This window comes from Crinia signifera, chromosome 11 (assembly GCF_055691185.1).
Source record: "Crinia signifera chromosome 11, ASM5569118v1, whole genome shotgun sequence".
Lineage (NCBI taxonomy): Eukaryota > Metazoa > Chordata > Amphibia > Anura > Myobatrachidae > Crinia > Crinia signifera.
The window spans coordinates 39,840,042-39,860,049 of record NC_139227.1 but is presented as its reverse complement, the minus strand read 5'-3'; the positions used below and the strand labels follow the sequence as shown (position 1 = coordinate 39,860,049).

Below are 20,008 nucleotides of genomic sequence, written 5' to 3'. Positions count from 1 at the left end.
GCAGATTTGTATGATACTGACACAGTGAGGCAGGGCTGTCCTAATGGACGCTCTAATGGTTGAACGCTCTGCAATGACCCCAATTCAATATTCACACAAAAGATTTATACAGTAAATCCTGGGGGCAACATACAGGCACAGTAGTAAGCATTGCATATGATTCCAGCCAGAGTTTGCCAATAGCAACCTAGCTGTTATCTTCTAGAAGGTGCTAGAAAAATGGCACATAGTGGTTTATTTACTATGATTGAAGATGAGGCGTTGCTATGGGCAACCAATCAGAATCTACTTCTTATTTACTTAGCACCTTCTTGAAGATAATAGATATAGGGGAGTATCCAATCCCCAACGCTATTTTTCGGACCCATTTTGTCGATAACGGCCATGAATTGTCGCGATCACGGCCGAATCTTGACAATCCACGGCCGTTTGGAGGACAAGATCCCTTTTTGCCAATCATCAAGCGGGACACTTAATCTCGTGTGGCAATATGCTGTAGAGCAAAACGAAAATGGGCCAGGGTCACGGCTGTTGCAAAAGATCGTCAGTCGAAACCCGGGAATGAATACCCCCATAATCTGATTGGTTGTCCATGTCAACATTCCATCTTCAAAAGAACTCCTTAGCAAATAATCCCATAGAATCTGATTGGTTGCTATGGGCAATATCTCCAGATGCAAGGAGGGGGGGCGAGTGCGGGTGGAAGGTGCCCCTCTGGAACACTTATCTACTCTTCCAGAATGGTCGGGAGGATTAGTGGGCAAGTCTCCCGGACAGACACCACCCATCTGCACCCCCCACACCCCTACATCTGCCAATACATTCCATCTGTCATCATGGCCATACCCCTGCAATGGGGCCACAAGGATGTGGTTATGCCCTCTATTTATCATCACATTCCCCTGCCACGCCCCACGGAGCTTCGTAAGTGTTGGGGGCGGAGCTATGCGCCGTGTCCCAGCACTTGGGGAAAAAGCAAAAATGAAACTATTTGTTTAAGCTTAACATCGATTGTGGGAAACCATCTGGTTCTCCCCCATCGATGGCAAAACTATGACATCAGCCATAAACTATCGATGATTTATAATCATTAATGGTCGATGGCCATCCGTATTCCTAATCAGAGTTCACGTGGATCATAAAGCATTAAAAATCCCCCCCCAAAAATCATGTCCACCTTTTCATGTGTCGACCTTACATGTCAACATGCATTCGATTTCACACTGGGAGACAGTCTCCAGGCAAGGAACCTGCCACCATTTTCATCACTATACCGGATGCACCAATATCAAGTTCCCCATGAAAGAGGAGAAATGCCACTAAAATGGAAGACGCGCGCCATCCTGACCCCGTGTGTATATATAAATGTATTTCATTCCCGATCAGCTGAAATAAAACGTCACACACTGACTGGAATACACACAGCCTTTTACCCACACAGCAAGAACTCGCGGTTATCAGCCTTTTTCATTAGATGCAGGGAACAAACGCTCCCGGACAAGGCATAAAAATGACATTTTTACAGGAAAGGATACTAATAATAGTAATTGGTGTCACAGGTTGAATGCTAGCGTCTTGTGTACAGCAGATGGAAATTAACCTATTCACATATTATAGATCAGGACCTTGGGGGAAGTAACAGAGAGACATCTCCTCTATGAAACTATGATAAATCCATAAACAATAAACATGGCATAATAAATCAGAGATGTGATTGGGTACACCCTAGCGATTATATGGCCTGAAGGGAAGGGTTGTGTGGGGCCCAGGGGTCCAAGCGCTGCACATATTGTAGGTGTAAATCAGCCATTTTTTAGGATCTTTCTTAAAGTGTCAGATAAATAAAGTTAAAATAATAACGAATATGTGTATGCCTTAAGGGGCATACACATGTAGAGATGTGTGCTAAGCTATTTAGGGTAGGCTACTTCCCTGTGTCCAGATCTCCCTTGGAGAGCACATACACATGTAGAGATTTGTGCTAAGCAAATTTTGCTCAAGCAAAAAAGGCCGGGTAGTGGTTCAGAATGTGAGAGCTCGAGCGTTATCGCTCATTCTGTACACACTGAGAGATTTGCAGTCACTTGCTAAGCAATTTGACTAGATTTTGATGGCATGCACTGACTTAGTTAGCAGGTGAAAGCGACGCGAGGGACCGTGCATTGTAATCGTTTGGGGCATACACACGGAGAGATCTGTGCTTACTTTCTAAGCAATCTAGTCAGATTGCTTAGATAAGTGCACAAAATCGCTCCGTGTGTATGCACCTTTAGCTCTGATTGGTGGATAGCTGGAGATATCTACAGAGTGCTTACAGATGTTCTCTCTATAAAAGCATGTGGAGAGATGGCGGGAGGGGTAAAGTATTATTTTAATTTATTCCCATGAATGGGTGAGTAGGGGCCACCGTGCGTTGCTTTATGCAGGGCCTACTAGGCTGTTAAAACGGAACTGATGAGACTGGTTCCAACGAAGGACAGGAGCCACTAAACCTAGTTGGTCATTATGTCCATCACCCGGAAGTAATACTTTATTCCATGGGGTCATTGATACAAGCTCTCCGTGTTCATAGTAAGGTTAAGTTATTTAGGGTTTCACTCTGGACATAAACAGGCCCATGTATACATTGATGTTTTAGCTCTAGTGCAGTACATATGGAAATTACCAGGGTGTATATATAATGGTGGGTATGCAACACACCCTGGTCCTTGAGTCACAGTGAGCTTACTCCTCTCACCTTGCACCTACTGACTATACTGATCATTCAGCCTCCACTCCAAAGACAAAGAGCACAAGCAGAAGATTCCAGCACAGTTTTTGAGTTTTCAAAGATCTTGCGTGGACGTGAGGTGTGACACACTGTGTGTATGGAGTACATACTGTATGTAAGGGGTAAAACTTCATGGTATACTGTGTATAAGGGGTACTACTGTGTGGCACAATGTGTATAAGGGGTACTGCTGTGTGGCATACTGTGCATAAGGGGTACTACTGTGGAGTACAGTGTAGCAGGTGTACTACTTCATGGTATACTGTGTATAAGGGGTACTACTGTGTGGCATACTGTGTATAAGGGGTTTAAGGGGTACTGCTGTGTTGCATACTGTGCATAAGGGGTACTTCTATGGAGTACAGTGTAGCAGGTGTACTACTGTTTGGCAAACTGTATCAGGTCAACGCATTCAACATCCCAGCAGTCAGGATGCTGGCGATCACTATCCTGATGCCGGCATCCGAACTACTGCCATATGGCTCCGGAATCCCAACATCAATTAAGACGACAGAGCCAAAATACTGAACCTAATTATGTAGCGGCAGATTATGATCAGGCCGGGAAAGTCGGGTTAGGTTTAAGCACTAGGGGTTAGCCTGTTAGGGTTAGGCATTTAGAAGGGGGTAAATTGTGTTAGGCTGCATGGTGGGGAGGTTATTTTAGACACTAGCGTGGAGGGTTAGAGATAGGCTGCTGGAAGGGAGGGTTGAGGAGGGAGGAGGAAAAAGGTAGGTTAAGTATATTTACCAGACCCCTGGTCGGGATTCCTTTCTTTGGGACGTTGTTGCCAGTATTCTGACCACTGACATTGCAACCGCTGGTCATCTTCATTTACCCCGTTCCAGGTGTACTACTCAATGGTGTTCTATGTATAAGAGGTGCTACGGTGGGCATACTATGTATAAGGGTACTACTATGTGGCATACTATTGAAAAAAGTAATTAAAACAAACTGATACAACTTTTTTGTGCTCCAGATCAGCTGAAGGTAGAAACACACAAATGGTGACCCCACACCAAAATTATGACAATGTAGAAAGGTGACATATCCAATAGTCCCTTCACCGCTTCATATCAGGGTAGGGGAAATACCATACGTCCCTTTCAAGGGATAAATCTTGTTCTCATTTGATTCTGGTAATTGCACTCTCCCATTGTGGATTCCATTTCTTCATTTTATATTTGTCATATGTGTTTTTAGCCTGCTTTGTCTCTTTCACTAAATAAATACAGTGTTACACTATATGGTTCTACTCTCTTTCCGTATGTATGTGAAAAAAAACCGTCATATGGTTATATGATTGGGTGACCTGAGAACCCCCATATCCTGTCCCTGAATGCCTTTATACTTGTGCGGAGACGAGTAGCCATTTATCCCTTGAAAGGGACGTATGGTAATTCCCCAACCCTGATATGAAGCGGTGAAGGGACTATAGATACCTATAGTCACCCTATAGTCACATTTGTTTACAGCTGCACAGGCTTTTTGAGGCGGAGAAGAGGAGTCTCTCTCTCTCTAATAGGGATGGAATAGTCCTTTATCTATTACAGAGCGCAGAAGTGTGGTACACAATTGTATGTGTCCTACACACATCACCTTTCTACAGTATGTGGCATACTATGTAAAAGGGGTACTACTGTGTACCAAACGGAGTATAAGGGGTGCTACTTATTCATAACATAAATAAATGGCACTACTGTGTGATGTAATGTGAAAAAGTGGCACAAATGTGTGGCATGTCCAAGCCCCTTTCCTGTAAGACCATGGTGTATATCAATTGATGCCAGATCCATTCCGAAATTCTTTTGCCGGAATGGATCTGGCATCCATTATTCAAAGCAGCAGCCAAATCCAGATGTTGGATTTGGCCGCTGATTGATGCTCACCCCGCCGGCGCAGGGACCGAATGAGCATGGTGGCGGGAGGTGGGCTGGAGCCTAGATGGAGCCAGGAGAGCTGCTCTCATCGGGCCCGGTGGCAGGACAGGTAAGTGCGCGGGTGGGTATGGGAGGTGGCAGACAGGAGGACAGCGCCGTGTAAGCTGCTGCTGCTCACCTGGCACCATCCTCCCTGACTCAAGCCAACGTCTTTTCATGTCGGATTGAGATTGCCGGAAACATGGGCAAAACCTTTCGGTTATGGCTGTGTTTCCGCTAAAAGCAGGTGAATTAGCAGCTATTGCATCAATCCACTTGGTTTTCAGCAGGTCAGACCATTTCGACCTGCCGGAAAAAAAACAGCTAGCATTGAATAGATCGGAACCCCTTCTGATCTATTCATGTCAAAAACTGCTGTCTTTTTGGCAAGATGGAAGTTTCGGCATGCACTGAATATACCGCCGTGACTCCTTTTTTGGACACCAAAATGTCTCCTTACGGCTCTGATGTCTGTGACTTGTTTACATGGTAATACATTGACAGAGATAGTATCTAGGAGCTGCTTTGGAGGTTACATGTGGAATCTATTTATTTATTAGACACACATTATAACTGGGATTGCGGGGCTGATATAATCGGATAGTCTCTAGCAGACATCACCCATTTTGCCCACTACTCAGTGGGCAGTACAGATGGTGTAATGGTTAGCATTACTGCCTTACAGCACTGAGGACATGGGTTAAATTCCTACCAGGCCCTAACTGTGCGGAGTTTGTATATTCTCCCGGTACTTGCGTGGGTTTCCTCCGGGAACTCCGGTTTCCTCACACAATCCAAAAATATACTGGTAGGCTAATTAACCCTATAATGTCTGCGTGTACATGTGGTACGGAATATAGATTGTAAGCTCCACTGGGGCAGGGACTGATGTGAATGTTCAAATATTCTCTGTAAAGCGCTGCGGAATCTGTATGCGCTATATAAGAAACTGTTAATAAATAAATGCAGGACGTTCCTGTAATGTGGGTGGAGAAGACGCCAATAAGGAAGATGTTTGTGTCCTTATCTCCTGCAAGCAATATTCCTCTCTCCTTTGCCCTCAGAGACCACAGGCCTCTATGAAACGTAATTAGCTGTGTGTTTTACACCCGCTCCCTTGTTAGCGGTGGATGTTGGGGAGAGACCTGTCAGGACAAGGGGCTTACAAACAATGACAGGAGGGCAAGCCTTATACATACATTATAGAGTAACGTAATCACAGCAGCGCAGGCAGCACGAGGGCCGCTGTCACAGAGTTATTGGAGCACATGACAGATGGCCCTTATATATAAGACACTTCATTATATCTGCAGCTTCCGCCTTATATAGAAGCCTATTACAGCTTATGTGAAGGTGGCATTGAGACGTGTACTATAGTTATGTCGCTATGACACAAGTGACAGACCATAGCTGTCAGCTGAAGTGTAGCAGCATCCCTGACATGCTATAGTCCTAACATACTGCCTGCCATGTCACCATTATCCCCAATAAACCATTATCCAGGCCTAGGGACGCTTGTCTGTATGATAAGGGGTTGTGCTGTAACAGGACGACAATGAATAAGGTCAACAGTGTCTAGGATGACCTCAAAAGGGTCACATGGTTGACAGGCACAAAAGCCAACACATGTATAACATCCACACGGAAATGGTTGACATATATTTTTGTTGTCAGTTGGTAGATTAGATAACATGGACACCACATTGGTGTACCGCTTCTTTCGCCAGGCTTCGGGTAATGCACTTTAAAAAAAATCCATGTTGAACTTTTCATATGTGGTCCAGTGCAATGTAGTCCTTTCGCTTGACTTGACCCTTTGTCTAGGTCAACCTGTTCAATGTTGACCACATGGTGTCAACCTAAGGACCCCCCCCTAGACACTGTTGTCCTATCATCCGATGCCCATGGTAAGGAGTCAGTATGGTGGCATGCTTCTTGGCCAAGCGGTTTTGGACAGAGGATTCCTGTATATTTAAAACCGAAAAAAATGTTATAATGTATATATTGTCTCAATTTATGACCGCATGGATCCTCTGGAACTCATTTCTTCTCACGGTCCCAGATGCCTAAAGATTGACCTAGTTACTCATGAGTTTCATTAATGCGTCTTTAGTTTCTAACATCCCCAAAAGAATTTGTTTTGTATCTTGTGTTTTGTTTTTTAGATGCAAACGTACAGCACTGCTATTCCAATTGCAATAAGTGCTATATAAATATTAATGCTACGGCTTGAGTCTTCATTATGATCTTCTGAAAAGCGCGGGACCAGAAAAATTTTGGATATTTGATTTTTGGGGATTTCGGCATTTCTGGGCAAGGGTGCTGGATGGATGTTCCTAGGGGCCCAGCGGGTGAAGCTAAGATTCTGGGGGATGTCTTGGGGGATGGGAGGTCCACCGGGTGTCAGAAATAGGGTGATGGCTGTTAGTAGTCTAGCCGGAGTTGCCAGTGAAGGAATGGCTGCAAAACCACAGTGAAGCTGCTAGTCATTGACACTATGGAGGTTATTCTGATTGAAGCGGTAACGGCCGCTTGCGGCCGTTCCGCCGATGTTTTCGGTCTGCGCATGTGCAGAGGGCACTCTGCGCATGTGCAGGCGAAATCGCCGCACAAGTTTTTTGACCGCCGCAAAGGGGGTGGATAGGGGCGTGAGGGGCTACTAAGCCTCATTTACATATGCATACGCCCCGCGTTTCATGGGCGTTCCCATGCAAACGCGGGGCGTATGCATGGTAATGAGGCTGTGACGCGTGGGTACAGGGCGGGCATCTGACATCGCCGGATGTCAGCTGCCCGCCCCCATACAAGATTTCACACGGACAAGTGTCCGTGTGGTCTTGTGTTGCGGGACCTGGTGGAGCGTGCGGCCCTGCATTCGATGTTCGGCGACCATCGAATGCAGGGGCTGCTCCCACCATGGAGGAGGCGTATCCCCGTACACATTCATGCGGATCGCCACATGTCCGCGTACGGACGGCCGTGGCGATCCGTATGGAAGGCGGGGATTCGCCTGGTGCGGTCAGAGCTGCATATGCGGCTCCGGCCGCACCGATCAGAATAAGGGCCTATGTGACATCATGTCACATCATGACATCACGGCTGCCTGAGATATTCTATCTATATCAATATTGCAGTGTAAAAATAAAGCAGCCAGTATTTACTCTGCACAGAAAAAATAACACCCAAATCTAACTCTCTCTGCACATAATACATCTGCCCCACCTGCAGTGCACATGTTTTTTTTCCATTAGAGAGAGAATTTGCTTTTGCAAGTGAACCAGAATCAGGCCCTTTGCTTCGCACAATTTCCTGTCCAAACTTTCTTTTAATAATAGGTTACTGGTTTTTCTTATTACCCAAGCAGAGAACCGCCTGAGATGGTGCTGGGTCCTCAGTGCAGGATCATTACTGAACAAGAGTCATTAAGTGCCAAATGAGAAATGATTTTCAGTGCTCAGCCCATCTGAAGAGGCCACTTTAATCACTGCAGGAAAATATGAGGATGAATTAAGCCTCTGACGAATACAAGGCGACGTATCTTAAAGAACACTTCTGCAGGTAGGTTATAATAAGTTCACTGTCCGCCTTATGACTGGAGGGTTTGATTTCGTGGCCAGACCAAATGCCACTTTTACTAAAAACCAAAAAAGAAAAAATATGTATTTGTTAGTAAATAAATGACATTTCTTTCATTGTACATAGAACTACTGTATTATTACTCGTAAATGAGAAATTCAATGTGTACCGACTTGAGTGAGTGATACCACTTCTGAAATCTCACCCCAGAATGCCATGCAAGCATAACTTAAAGTGCTAGGAGGGGAAAAGTTCTTAAACACAGCAATGCTGATCCTGGCTGTGTAATTTTACAATGGAGGCCAATGGACACAGGGGGATGCGGGAAGTAAAACACACCATAGGTACAATAAAATGTTACATATTATTGAAAATACTTAATATTGAATTTAAAAAAACAACAACAATTTGTCGGTTAAGTGGTTAATGCATTACAAGGGAAGAGGGGAAAGAAGACAGGAAATAATAGGGACAAAAATAGCTTCCAATGAGTGTTCCCTTGATATAGTAATAATTAGCACAGCCCCCTGAAATTTGCATAATTATTTAATTGATTAGTTCTTCCCTCCTTATATCAAGCTCTGCTGTGACCCAATATAATTATTCTATAATATTAAACTGAAACCCCAGAATATTATCTGTAGGAGTGTGGATAGGGTTAATGGAAACACTCATCTGGTCCCATTATGTCTCCTATAGAACTAATAAAATGTACAGTATGTAGTTGTAGCTGGTAAATAAACATCTACATCCCCAGGACTCTCTAGTGTAATCCTGGAGATTAATATATGTATCAAGTATGAATTCATTATCTCCCTGAGTATTGGGACAGGAGTATAATGGATAAATGATTCTATGAATCCATTTGTGTAATGATAGGGGATTAGCGAGCAGTAATGGGTTCCTGGCTCTGCTGTGTACATATGTAAGATACAAACAATGTGTTATTGCACGCTATACTTTATATATATTAGTGAAACCTTGGCCCCATCCCTTCTACCGCCATAAATAATCTACAGCTTGTACTCTGGCTACATAGTGTACCCCAACATGGTCCCCAACTGTATGCTCATCTGCCAGGGAGAGCTCCCAATGAACTGCTCACCTCTCGTTAAATCCAGTAGGGGGCAGGAGGGAGCACGAGTGGAGTCCTGGCAGTGGGAATCTTACCATGCCGCCTTGAATTGATGTTATAGATGATACAGGATTTCTAGTGGTGTAAAAGGCTGTTATTTGAATAACAGAGGCATTGCCCCCCGACTACGAACCCTCACAGAATATCACCCCAGAGACTGATGGTAAATTTAGACTATGACCAATTGAGATTGATTTACTTGCTGATATAGATGCTGGATTTAATATGACAATTTGTTTTACGGAAAAGCTAGTTTTTTGGTTAATTAAAATTGTGTCTGAAAATGTCTAACTCAAACAGTTGGGTCTGTAAGTCGTGTGAGAGTCCTCCAGGGGCTTCACCACGGGTTACAGAGGACCCCAACCACAGACTAAACCTTTGTGGGTCCAATGCCCCTATCAGGCTATAAAACCACTCAAACTAAATAGTTTAGAAATGTAAACAACGAGAAAAATGAACGCACATAATAAAATGTAAATAATGTTTCTAGCAAACGATTAAGTCACTCAAACTTAATTTTACATACATTACAAGACGCATCTTGTGAGCTATTTTCCCTTAAAGGAATTCCACATCTTAAAAAACAAAATGGCTTTAAATGAACTTACTATTAATAGTGTTCTGTAATATACAAGTAACCCTTTAGGATGCTTCGTTGTTAAGGTGCCCACACACTGTTAGATTTTATGAACAATCCAATCTCTTACCCAATTTCCCTTGAAATGCAGACCACTCCTGGCCAAACAATATCATGCACACACACACACACACGATTGAGGAAATGATAAGAAGTTTAGATGGGTCGTTTAACCAAATCATACACATATAATTGCTACATCATTCATCATGCCTACACACGGAACAATGTTGTGTACAACAGGTCCTTCATCTTTCCGCATGTTGAGGGGATCAGAGATCTAGATGAACAACTGGTAGATACACACATTGGATCGTTATGCTCACACACGTTATGCTTTCTCCTTGCCCTACCCCACCCACTTGTCTTTGAATAGATCCATCAATCTAAGGACAATGCTATTAATGTATGGTCAGGGCCAATTTAGGGTAAGGAGGCCTAATTATTAAACCTGGGTGCTATTACTTTAAAGGTCAATGCCGGTTGGGGGGAATTTGTCACATTTATTCATCGGCAATGAAATCTGTCTGGTTTGGGGGAAAGCCTATTTATTACACAAAAATGCTATTAAACTGAATGTCGACTATCTGGGGGAAGGAAACGTTAATCAGTAAATGTGGGCATTATTGCTTTAATGTCAGATTGGCTGGACAAGAGAACACCGAAGTGTCAACTCATCGATCAGTCTTCTACTGAACAGTATCTTCTTTTTCTAAACAGGGCGCCAACATGATCCAGAAAAACAGCCACTGAGCTTCAGTCACCATCAGCACCAGATAGTACATGCAGGTAGGAGAGCATTGAACAGGGTTCTAGGTGTGTCTAGTGTTTGTAAAGGTCCATGACTAGTAGGAAGGCCAGAATTCCATCCTGGTGGTACCACCCTTTGGAGGTTCTATCTACTCCCGCCAAGAGGGGGACAGGCTCTCTCAACCATGGCAGTACAATTAAAGGCAGTTGCCTAATTGTGAGAAGAGAGGGAGTAACCAAGTTACCCCCATCCATGTGCTCCTTTGTTGCACATTTACCCCTGCGCACGGCACTGAGCATCGTACCTAAGGGGGACGTCAAACATCTGATCTGAGCCAATTTCTCAGCCCGATCTGTTGGGATCAGGCAAAATCAGTCCAAATAGGACTGTTGTATGGGCACCTTAAAGGCTGATCCATTTACTGTAACATCCTTTCTGCCAACTACCACTGTGCAGCAATTTGCGTAAAACCTATTTATATTACAACTAACAAAACTGAAAATATAGTATCATTTTTTTTATGCAATATTTATACTGGGGGGAAAAAATAAGATCATTAAGATTACAAACAAATCCATTAAGCCCCGGGACAAGAGATTTATTTTACGGGTATGGTATATTTTGTCAACATTCATACAGGATAATGTCGACATGGTCTTAATGTCGACATTGACCACAGTGACATCCATCAGGTCGGCACTGATGAAAAGATTTTCAGGATCAGATGGTCGACAGGCTGAGACTATTTAATCTAGTTATTTTTTTTCTATGGGAGAGAGTTTTATTCCTGTGTGGAGCAATGTGTTTATCCGGTTATACTGGGACCTGAGTCCTACTGGAGAAAGAGCGCTTTATAAATAAAATTAATATTATAAATACCTTAATTCCTTTGACGCTATGATATTTTTTTATATACACATTTATCAGATGTATTATTAGATTTATTATTGTAGTGCTGTTAACAATGTTATTCTTACCCTAACAAATCTACATCTGCATTGTGCAGAGTAGATGCATTTTACTACCGGCACAATATATTCCTGACATCCAGGCGAGTGCTGCCACGGGGAGAGGAGGGAGGATGCTGATACTATAAGTGGCATTTTAAACAGCAAAATGGAATTTAAATGAGTTTGAATAAGCTCAAACAACACTGAACAACGGTGGTAAGTGCTCAATAAATGTAGATTTAATATTCTTGTTTGGACAAAGGATCATATTTAACATTTGCCCTTGGCTCAGCAAATATTGAAATCTTGAAAATGATAATGTTCTATAAACAGAAACCATAGTCTTACATGTACAGGGTTTTTTGTTAATGTGGGCAAAATGCATACTCTAGGGAATAATGATAGGAAAACACACTAGGGGTGTCCTTGCATTACCTGCGAAAGGTCAAAAGAAGTGGGGTGTATTAGAAGAAACGTCTTTAACCTCAGTGTATCAGTGCTTGGTTCAGGTGGATAAAGGGGTGGAATAATCAGTGGTTGGTTCAGGTGGATAAAGTGATGGAATAATCAGTGCTTGGTTCAGGTGGATAAAGTGGTGGAATAATCAGTGCTTGGTTCGGGTGGATAAAGCGGTGGAATAATCAGTGCTTGGTTCGGGTGGATAAAGGGGTGGAATAAATTCTCCTGGGAACATTAACACTTTTTTAATGCATTGTGGTTGAATTTAAGGGCTGCTGACAGCTCTGTTGAGCCCCGAAACTCAGGGCAGCCGAGAGGGGGGGGGGGGGGGGAGCGGGTACTAATTACCTGGGCCCGGGCTTGCTGGAGGGGCATTTTAGGGACCTGGCCTAAGCGCCAGAGGTGGCCACACCTCCCACACTTAGGCCACCCCCCCAAATGTTATTCCCAAATGGCATTCCTCTCGGCTGCCCTGCTGTTACTGGGAGGGTGTGGCCAGGCCACCTTCTTATTAACATGTTAAAATTATACTATATAAATGCCCGTGAAACATAGTGGGGAGGGGGGATAGAGGCTTGGACAGGTCCAGGGTGGGGGGTGAGGAAGAGCGATTGCTCCCCCTCTCCAACCAGTATGCAAGGAAAGTTGACCGATTGCGGCAACAATCTTTCACCCTGCATGAAGTGTCAGTACGGGTTACTGGGGGAGGTGGGGGGGGCGACCCACCATGTGTACCTCCAACAGGCCTGAGCCCAAATTATCTCCAATAGAAATCATCTTTTGACTCACTAGTGCATTGTGTCCTCCTCTTAGGACCTCCATAAAATCAGAAGGCACAGATGTAGCCAAGCCACTGGCGTAACTAGCATACAGCAACCCCCGCAGTGGCTTGGAGGAGCCGGGGGTCTACGGGGCGCTCTCCCTGACTTGCCTTCAGTTCTCTGCTGCTGTGCAGGATAAGAGAGGGCACTGGGGTCACGGAGCTGCACTGATTTATTTCTTCTGTATGCAGTCCCGTCCTCCCGGGTCCTCTCAGGTCTGCTAGAGCTCACACAGTCACACACTGGATTAAGGGATAGTCTGTAAACTACTTTCCACTTTACAAGTGTATTCATACACTCTTGATTACACTTGTGTAGCGGCAAGTAGTTTGCAGACTGTCCCTTACTTCCAGCGTGACTTCTGAGACTTTTCTTACAGGGTGCGGTGGACTCTCTGGAGCCTGTAGCACACTAGCATGGAGCATAACGGGTGTTTAAGAGGGGGTAAGTGTCACACAAAGTGTGTCACAGTGTGTGTGTGTGTGTATATCCCATTAACTATGCAAAACCCAGGTGTCATTTTTTCAAATGTATAGATATCTATATTTCATTTTTTATTTCATTTGTTAAATTTCCCTGTTTTGGCACTCAGATGAGGGGGGGGGGGGGGGGGGGGCGCTCCAATTATTTTTGGCAGGGGGGAGCAAAATTTATAGTTACGCCACTGAGCCAAGCTCACCAATTCCACCCACATATGGTGGTATGGATGGTTAGACTAGTGTGCCCAACAAATAATTCAGCATACCGTGATGCGCATGTCTGTGCATACGCATTGCAGCGGCAATGAGTGTGGCTACAGTACATCTGTATGTCACCAAGTAGCAGTTTTCAATGACTACAAAAATAATGTCACCAGCACTGAGCACTTCAGGGATTGATGTAAAATCTGTTTGCTCAGGTAAAACAATATAAAGTAATGTTTAGGGGATAATATGGGAGAAGTTTTGCGCAAATACAAAATTTACATTTGGTGTAAAACCTTATGTCCACTTCAGTGGACAACAAGGAATACTCCTGGTAGACTTAACTTTATTTTTATAATTTCCATATTTTCCAGCTGTGTCCCGGCTGCTTCTCCAACTTTCACACCAAGAGTCAAATTCAATTTACATAAGTAAGAAAATTGTTAATTTCCTAGGTATGAAGCGCCAGAAATGTAGGCGGCTCTCCCGCATGCTGCCTACTTCCTGGTGAAGCGGACAGGATTGTATGTTAATTGCAAGAGCAGCGGGAAGGGGCAGTGCTAAATTACTGGATTGTATCATGTAGCTCCACCTCCTCACCGCAGACCTGCAAATTGCAGTTGCTTCCCTATGTTGTGAGCAGGGCCTAAAGAAGAGACCATTCGGCCCCAACATTTGATTTGAGGATTTTTGATTCCAGGAGAAAAATAAGCAACATGATAACATCAAATTAGAACCAAACTATCATTTCATTTCCAACTCTCTCCATCTCCTAGCCATTACGAAAGCCTGGATTCCTCCTCTGATTGTACTTCTCCTACTGCGCCTCATACTGGTGCCTCACATTATCACATACTCCCCGACACGGGGCCGCCATGGTGGTGGGGTTGGAGTCTTTTTATCCTTTAGTTCCTCCTACCAACTCATACTTTGAGAACCGTCCATTATATTTTTTCTCTTTCAATGGTCCTGGTGACACAGCTTCACATTGGGATGTAGGAGGGTCCGCAGGAGCCAGGCACCTATCCTAAAGCTTTTGGAGGGTAGGCTCCTCCCCTACTGCATCCCAGATTCCTCAGTTCGTGTTAGGTGCCCACTGGAGTGGGTGCTATTCTAAAGGGCTGCTGGAGCAGCCGAAGGAGTAGAGTTAGTTAGGGTTTTTATTATTTTATTAACTTCTACACTAGCTAGGTAGGCACAGTGTGAGGATTCTCATGAGTGAATCCTCACACTGCTAGCGCAGCAGGAGCTGACAGAAGCGAGTCCTGTCAGCTCACTGTGCACGAGGGAGACGCTGTCTGGCCTCCCTGTGCAGCGCTTACAGCTTCTTTTAAGAAGCTGCCTGGGCTCCGGAGCGCTCTGAAACCGGCTTCACGCTAGGTGGGGATCATGGGGGACAGGCGCTCCGTGATGGCGGCGGCCATTTTCTGCGGAGCTTACACACTGAGCTCCTGATATGAGAGGACAGCAGTGTTGTTACAGGCATGTTCCGAGTGGTCCCCAGCTGAGGGGGAGATACTGGAACGAGGAGATCCTACAATGGGAGCGGCTGTCTGGGGGTAGTTGGCGCCAAAAGTCACAGACCCCGCAGCAGCAGGGACTTGGTCCCTTCCCTCACTCTGTTTTGGCGCCATTCAGAACGCTTGCAGCGGAGCTGAGCTGGCTTACAGATCCTGACAGAGTGATTGGATTTCCTGGGCTTCGCTTTCCCCATTCTGAAGACTACAGAAAGCTAAGTGACTGAGTACACTGTATATAATGTATGTACATTTAATGCTGTGACTGTGTTATTGAGAACATCATGTCTGAGCAACAGTCTGTGGTTTTGGGGGAGGGAGCCTTTAATGCATTGAGCGCTTGCAGTGGTTGTACACTGAAATTTGTCCCTAAGGGGGGCTTTTGTATTTGTTGCGCTGCTGTGAAACCCATGGGGAGTGAACCCCAGAGGGTAGTGCATCGGACCTTGCGAGGGCTAAGTCCCTGAGACAGGTCTGAAAATGCTTTGGTGCATTACTGGACAGGCAGAGTGATGGCTGGTAATTTCCCTAGACCATTGCCATTCTCTCAGCAGTCCGTCCAGCTCTTTGCCTCGGACCCAGACAGATCCTGACTTGTACAAGTCATGCAGGATACTGCTATGGGAATCAGCAGGTTTAAATTACTTGTTTGACAAGCTTTATGGTTATTCTGGGGGGACCCCTAAAAGGTCTTATTCAGTGCCATTATTAGCTGCTGGTGAGGAGGGAGAGTACACAGACATAACCTGGGTTCAGAAGAGTCCTCACCCTCAGGGGTGGAGGATTTGATTACTGCTGTAAACAGGCATTGAATTTGTCTGTGAAGTAAAAACTCCTGCTAAGGTTGTTTTTAAGAGACAGCGTGAGGGAAATGATATCTCTCTGCAGACAAGGGTTTACAAGATTTATTGGAAAACCCCTGACAAAAGGCTTTAGATGCCTAATAGATGGTTAAGCCTGTATCCCATGCCTGAGGATCATGCAGACCTCTGGGAAAATGTTCCAGTGGTAGAGGCTTCTGTGGTATGCTTGTCAAAAGCCACTGTGCTACCAGTGCAAGCCTTCAAGCAAGCAAGTCCTCTGATTGGCTTCAGTCTGGGTCTCTAAGGCCAGGATTGGTGGGTCAGTGACCTTTGCTCTAGTTGACATACTGTTTTTTGTGTGTTGTTACTATGCAGAGAGGTCTAATGCTGCTGCAGAAATGTGGATCAGGCTGAGCAGGAAGCTCTCAAAATGGCTGCCAGAGTTTCCTCAGTGTCTGTGAATGCCAGGAGAGTACTCTGGCTTATAGTTTGGAAGGCAGATAACAAGTCTAAAAAGGCTTAGAGGCATTAGCTTTTAAAGGAAAGCTTTTATTGGTTTACAACTGAATGAGATTAATAAGCAGGCCACAGGTGGAAAAAAAGCACTTTCCTGCCTACCCCTGCAGCCAAGCAGACATCAAGGTTTTCTGCTTTCAGGCCATCCTTTCGGCCCTCCCCTAGAGGAGGTGCGTCCTTTTGAGGACAGTCTTTTAAGGGATAGTCTCAGTCCTCCAGGGGCAAGGCCCCAACGTCAAATTTGGTTCTTTTTATAAGAAACCAAAGGAGAGGAAAAATCCTCCGCATACTGCCAGGGGTTTTGCCCGGCGGTGTTTAAGGAGGGGGGACGTCTGTCACTGTTCATAGACACAGGGGCACTGTTAGACCGGAACGTTTGGGTTAGAAATATAACCCAGGGTTAAAAGATTCCCTTCAAAGTTCTTCCACCGAGAAGGTTCATTCCTTCATCACTACCAAAGGAGGCTCGGCTCCGTACAGCTCTCTTGGGAGCGGCTCATTCTCTTTTAGAGAAGGGTGTGGTAGTCCCGGTCCCCAGAGCGGAGGGAAAAAAGGCTTTTATTTCACTCTGTTTTTGGTGCCCAAACCAGACGGGTCTCTCAGCTGATCCTAAACTTAAAGGCATTAATAGCCAGTTGTGGGTAGACCATTTCAAAATAGAGTCTCTACGGTCTGTGCTGCTAAGCCGGACCAGGGAGAATTTTTAGCGTCCATGAAGGTCCAGGACGCATACTTGCAGGTTCCTATCCACCCGGAACATCAGACACTATTGGGGTGTGCAATAGGAGACCTTCTCCTGTAATTACAGGCGTTGCCTTTCGGTCTGGCCACAGCGTCAAGGGTGTGCTTCGACTGAGGGAAATCATGGTTATTCCATTTTTGGACGACCTGCGGTTTAACGCGGAGCCAGCAGACAAGTGAAGAGTCACTTGGCAGAAACCATCAGGTTTTGCAGATTCACGGCTGGCTTTTAAATTTACAAAAGTCTCAATCGGTGCCGTCACAGACTCCAATTCTTGGGGATTGGTTTGGATACCCAGTTGCATTGGGTGTTTCTACCAGAGGCATAGGTCAGGGATCTGGCTGCCTTGGTACAGGAGATCCTAGGGTCTCAGAGCACAGCAGTATGGAGGTGCCTCAAACTGCTGGGGAAGATGGTGGCGTCTTTCGAGACGTTACAGTTCGCCAGGTTCCACTCTAGAGTGTCCCAGTGGAACATTCTGACAGGCTGGTCAGGGAACACTCAGACCATGAGGTCAGAACAAATGGTGTTTTCAGAAACTCGATCCTTCCTAAAATGGTGGATGGAGGTGGATTCCCTTCGGGGGGGTCGGTCCCTGCAGTCCTGGAGCTGGTTGGTAGTCACTACCGACGCCAGTCTCAGAGGCTGAGGGGCAGTAGTCGTGGACCTGCGTCTGCAGGGCTTGTGGACTTTAGAGCAGAAAGACTGATACTTTACAGTCTGCCTTACTGATCAGCATCGTGGAACTGAGGGCTGTGTGGAAGAGGTTTTCTCTGGCGGGAGAAAAGATTACAAGAGCTCCCTTTTAGGCATTCAGACCGACAACGTCACAGCTGTGGCGTATCTGAATCACCAGGGAGGCACACACAGCAATCTGGCCATGTGGGAGGTGTCCCGAATCTTCTTGTGGGCGGAACAGAATGTTCTAGCATTATCAGTATTCATACCAGGAGTGGAGAATATAGAGGCCGACTTCCTGAGCAGGGAGAAACTGATAGAAGGGAAATGGAGGCTGAATCCACAAGTTTTCCACTAGATTACAATAAGGGGGAAACCCCGGATAGGGACCTGAGGGCATACAGGTTCAACCATCAGGTACCCAGGTTTTATGACAGGACGTGGGAATCACTGGCAGAAGCAGTGGATGCCATGACTATCCCCTGGGAGGGGAATCTTCTTTATGATTTTCCGCCAGTTCCAATGCTGGCAAGAGTGTTGAAAACAATACAGGCCCAGACAATTCCAGTAATTTTAGTGGCCCCAGATTGGCCAGGGAGATCCTGGTACTCGAGGCTTCAGAGATTCTCTGTGGACTCGTGGCGTCTACCTCTGAGGTCAGACCTTCTAAAACAAGGACCGTTCAACCAGCGGGATTCAGCTCGATTAATTTTGACGGTCTGGCTGTTGAAAACGCCATTTTGAGGAATATAGGATTCTCAGAGGCGGTGGTTAACGCAATGAGGAAAGCCAGAAAGTCAGTGTCTTCTGTAAATTATTTTGGGGCCTGGAAGACCTATATTTGGTGGTGTGTAAGACAGAGGTCACGCACATCGAGATTTAAAATGGCTAGATTGTTGGAGTTTTTTACAGGAGGGCCTTTCCTCTGGGTTAGGCCTTCAGTCACTCAGAGTACATATCTCGACCGTGTCAATTTCTTTCCAAAGAAGGATTGCGTTAGAACCAGAAGTACAGACCTTCCTGCAGGGGGTTTCTCTATTGAAACCTCCCTACAACCAACCAGTAGCGCCTAGGGAATTATCTCTGGCTCTGGAGTACCGTAAAGAGGCGCCTTTTGAGCCATTAAGGTCGGATGACCTTAGTTTCCCTTCAGGGAAGCTGGTATTTTTGTTGGCGGTGGCGTCAAGAAAAAAAAAAAAAGAATATTGGAGGATAGCTTTGTTCTACAAGTCTTCCTCCCTTAGATGTCATGATGATAGGGCTGCCTTTCGGACAGTACCCCTAGTTTTTTTACCAAAAGTAGTCTCTGCTTTTCATATAAATCAGGAGATTGTTCTGCCTGTGTTTCAACCTCCAGAGGGTTGTTAGGAATAGGGACAAATTGAGGAATTTGGATGTTGTGCGCGTCTTGCGCGTTTATGTGGACAGAGTTAAGAGTGTCAGAAAGACTGATACTTTACTGGTTTTGTATGACATATACAAACTTAGTTGGCCTGCTTCTAAGCAGACCATTGCTAGGTGGTTGCGCTCTGTTATTGCGTTTGCATATACTAAAGTTGGTAGGCCTGTACCGGCCAGGATTAATGCGCATACCACCAGGTCGGTTGCCACCTCTTGGGCGGTTCGACATGGGGCAACAGCTGTGCAGGTTTGCAGGGCTGCCACTTGGTCATCTGTTCATACTTTTGCCAAATTCGATAGGTTCCATGAGTTCGCGTCGGTGGACGCATCATTCGGGCGAGCAGTGATGAAAACTGCAGACCTGAGCGTACCCACCCAAAAGGACCGGCTCTGGAACGTCCCAATGTGAAGCTGTGTCACCAGGACCATTGAAAGAGAAAAAGGGATTTTTGTAAGAACTTACCGTTCGAATCCCTTTCTCTGATATGGTCCTGGTGACACAGCGATCCCTCCCTTACGCTCAGTAAGTATGCCAGTGTTCATGATGTTTCATGTTATAATTGGTTGAAAAGTTAAATTTAAAATTGTGCATATAATATGTGCAGGTGTTTGTACTGAGTTAATGTATTCCAGTGGCTTTGAAAGATTGA

At 45.2% G+C, this 20,008-nt stretch overlaps 1 long non-coding RNA gene across 1 annotated transcript in view; it reads right to left on the bottom strand.

Moving 5' to 3' along the window:
* Positions 1-7,876: 7,876 nt before the first annotated feature.
* Positions 7,877-20,008, bottom strand: part of LOC146045880 (uncharacterized) — a 57,156-nt gene continuing 45,024 nt past the window's right edge. Inside the window, exon 3 of the long non-coding RNA XR_014465652.1 lies at positions 7,877-8,323. This is a non-coding gene — a long non-coding RNA (uncharacterized LOC146045880). The remainder of the gene's footprint in view (positions 8,324-20,008) is intronic.